This window comes from Symphalangus syndactylus, chromosome 11 (assembly GCF_028878055.3).
Source record: "Symphalangus syndactylus isolate Jambi chromosome 11, NHGRI_mSymSyn1-v2.1_pri, whole genome shotgun sequence".
In the NCBI taxonomy this organism is placed as follows: Eukaryota; Metazoa; Chordata; class Mammalia; order Primates; family Hylobatidae; genus Symphalangus; species Symphalangus syndactylus.
Window position 1 is genome coordinate 117,802,419 of NC_072433.2, and position 4,210 is coordinate 117,806,628.

The following is a 4,210-nucleotide window of genomic DNA, read 5'->3' on the forward strand; positions in this document are numbered from 1 at the left end:
GAAATATTTAAAAGAACCTGGTAAATAGTGCTTGCTTCCATCTTCCTATTATTCACCCCCACACCAAGCTTCCCAGAAATGAGACTATAACTTTGAGTTCTTGACTTCTAGACTTTTACTGTGTGTGTGTGTGTGTGTGTACATGTGTGTGTGTGTCTATCTCTGTGTGTCTGTGTTGTTGTTGAGTGGGAGATGGGAAAGGAAGTATTTGTTAACAACCTCTCCAGATTTCAAGCCTGAAATAGAAAATTGACATTGAGCGACCCTGCAGAAAAATTCACACGAAGTCCCTTTTTTTTTTTTTTTTTTTTTCTTTTGAGACAGAGTCTTGCTCTGTCACCCAGGCTGGAGTGCAGTGGTACCATCTCGGCTCACTGCAAGCTCCGCCTCCCGGGTTCACGCCATTCTCCTGCCTCAGACTCCCGAGTGGCTGGGACTACAGGCGCCTGCCACCAGGCCTGGCTAATTATTTTGTATTTTAGTAGAGACGGGGCTTCACTGTGTTAGCCAGGATAGTCTCGATCTCCTGACCTCATGATCCGCCGGCCTCGGCCTCCCAAAGTGCTGGGATTACCGGCGTGAGCCCTTGTGCCGGGCCACAAAGTCCCTTTTTAAGAGAAGGAGCTGTTTTGTCTGAGAGAGAAAGAGGTAGATGTTGTGCAGCGTCTGAGGAAGTGCAAGGCTTCAGCCTAGACTGTGGCAACCCTCCTTAACTGGGAAGTGGAGAGATGAAGGTAGCAACTTGTGTCCCCCTGGGTCATGGCAGAAACTCTGATGGTGACACATGCATGAATGTATGCGTGGGCTGCAAACTGTAAATCATGGTCTTGTGCACTCCAGCAACATTCTATAGCTGAAGCTGAGAACATGGTCTCTCTGTAGCTGCAGCTGTGCCAGCACATGGTGATGGACCAGGCATTGAATAACAAAAGAAGCCAGGGCATCATGGCCAGCAGAAACAGAAGATGATGCCCCTTAGCCTTTTTTCTTAAACTGAGTACACTCTGGAACTTCTTTCTATATAATGGAGGAGTGATGCCTCAAATTTTTCTAATATTAAAGACATAGCCAAACTTAGCATGTGAGTATATTAAGATTTAGTTTCATTTAGACAAATGTAAAATATGACATCTTACACTGTTAGTGTCACGAAAAGATGGACAAAATTTATATTTATTAGACATAATAGAAAATTAAATTATTTAATCCTCAAGCTCTATAAGATAATCATAATCATTATCCCTATTTTATAGATTAGCAAACTGATGCTTAGAGAAATTTGCCCAAAATTTGCTGCTAGATTCTAATGAAGCTAGTACAATCTATTAATTGTCAGATCTATTGATAATTTTGGGGAAATTAGCACAGTAGAGAGAAAATAAATGGAGTTCAGGGTCAGAAAAAATGGCTTGTAAATATTAAATTCTGCTGATACTACTAAATATCTAGTACTTAGCAAACATCTGTATTAGTCCATCTGCACACAGCTGAAAGGACATACCCAAGACTGGGTAATTTATAAAGGAAGACGTTTAATTGACTCACAGTTTCACAGGGCTTGGGAGGCCTCAGGAAACTTACAAGCATGATGGAAGGGGAAGCAAACACATCCTTCTTCACATGGTGGCAGCAAGGAGAAGTGCTGAGCATAAGGGAGAAAAGCCCCTTATAAAACCACTGGGTCTCATAAGAACTCACTATCATAAGAACAGAAGCATGGAAGTAACCACCTCATGATTCTGTAACTTCCCAGCGGGTCTCTCCCATGACATGTAGCGATTATGGGAACTACAATCCAAGATGAGATTTTAGTGGGGACACAGCCAAACCATATCATTCCACCCCTGGCCCCTCCCAAGTCTCATGTCCTCACATTTGAAAACACAATCATGCCTTCCCAACAGTCCTCCAAAGTCTTAGCTTATTTCGCCATTAACCCAAAAGTCCAAGTATCATCTGAGAGAAAGCAAGTCCCTTCCACCTATGAGCCTGTAAAATTAAAAGCAACTTAGTTATTTTCTAGATACGATAGGGGTACAGGAACTGGGTAAATATACTTATTCCAAATGGGAGAAACAAAGAGGCTACAGTCTTATGCAAGTCCAAAATCCAATAGAGCAGTCATTAAATCTGAAAGTTCCAAAATGATCTCCCTAGACTCCATGTCTCACATCCAGGTCGCATTGATGCAAGAGGTGGGCCCTCATGGCCTTGGGCATCTCTGCCCCTGTAGCTTTGAAGGGTACAGCCCCCCTCCTGGCTGCTTTCATAGACTGGCCTTGAGTGTCTGCAGTTTTTCCAGGTGCATGGTGCAAGCTGTCAGTGGGTCTATCATTCTGAGGTCTGGAAGGCAATGGCTCTCTTCTCACAGCTCCTCTAGACAATGCCTCAGTGGGGACTGAGTGAGGGCTCGGATCCCACAATTCCCTCCTGCACTGCCCTAGCAGAGGTTCTCCATGTGGACTCTACTCCTGCAGCAAACTTTTGCCTGGACATTCAGGCATTTTCATAAATCCTCTGAAATGTAGGCAGAGGTTCCCAAACCTCAATTCTTGAGTTCTGTGCACACACAGACCCAACACCACGTGGAAGCTGCCAAGGCTTGAGGTTTGCACCCTATGAAGCAATGGCGTGAGCTGTATATCAGCTCCTCTTAGCCATGGCTGGAGCTGGAGCAGCTGGGATGCAGGGCACCACATCCTGAGGTTGCATAGAGCAGACGGTCCCTGGGTCTGGCTTATGAAACAATTTTTTCCTCGTAGGCCTCCAGGCCTGTGATAGGAGGGACTGCCATGAAGGTCTCTGACATGCCCTGGAGACATTTTCCCCATTGTCTTGGTGATTAACATTTGGCTCCTCATTACTTACGCAAATTTCTGCAGCTGGCTTGAATTTCTCCCCAGAGAATGGGGTTTTCTTTTCTATCATATTGTCAGGCTGCAAATTTTTCAAACTTTTATACTCTGCTTTCTCTTGAATCCTTTGCTGCTTAGAAATTTCTTCTGCTGGATACCCTAAATCATCTCTCTCAAGTTCAAAGTTCCACAGATCTCTAGGGCAGGGACAAAATGCTGCCAGTATCTTTGCATAGCAAGAGTCACCTTTACTCTAGTTCTCAACAAGTTCTTCATCTCTGAGACCATCTCAGCCTGGATTTCATTGTCCATATCACTATCAGCATTTTGGTCAAAGCCATCCAACAAGTCTCTAGGAAGTTCCAAACTTTCCCACATTTTCTTCTTCTGAGCCCTCCAAACTGTTTCAACCTCTGCCTTTCTAAAGTCCAGTTCTAAAGTCCCTTCCACACTTTTGGGTATCCTTATAGCCCCACTCTACTGGTACCAATTTACTGTATTAGTCCATTCTCACTCTGCCATAAGGACATACTTGAGACTGGGTAATTTATAAAGGAAAGAAGTTTAATTGATTCACAGTTCTGCAGGGTTGGGGAAGCCTCAGGGAATTTACAGTCATGGTGGAAGGGGAAGCAAACACATTCTTCTTTACATGGTGGCAGCAAGGAGAAGTACTGAGCAAAAGGGGGGAAAGTTCCTTATAAAACCATGTGATCTCTTGAGAACTCAATCACTATCTGAGAACAGCAGCATGGGGGTAAACACCCCCATGATTTAATTAATTCCCACAGGGTCCCTCCCATGACAGGTGGGGATTATGAGAACTACAATTCAAGATGAGATTTGGGTGGGGACAGAGCCAAACCATATCAACATCTAAAATATTAATTTCCAATTTTCTTTCCATTCCTCCCTTTTTTGTTGATATATAAACCTAGAAAAAAATCAATAAAAATTCACATACATTTGGAAGTCACAATAAAAACTCACATATATTTTTGCGATAACATGTACTGCAAATGGGATTTGAAATGAGAGGAAAAGATGTCTTAAATATCACTCACTTAGGAAAATTAAACTTTACCTTACCTTTTATCTGTGAGCAATTCCCAGTCAGCCTTGAATGCATTAACCTTCAACTAAGAACACTTGCCAAAGTTTCTGGCTCTTTGAAGGCATGTATTTAGTGGCTGCAGGTAATTTTCTCGTGATTCAGAAACAGTGAAAAACAAAGGAAATAACATGGGCTTTGAAGTTAAACAAAATAGAGCCTTGGTCCTGGTTTCTCTACATACTCTCCATATAACTGCAAAAAAAAAAATTCACCTTTCAAAGCTTCAGTTGTTTTACTGTAT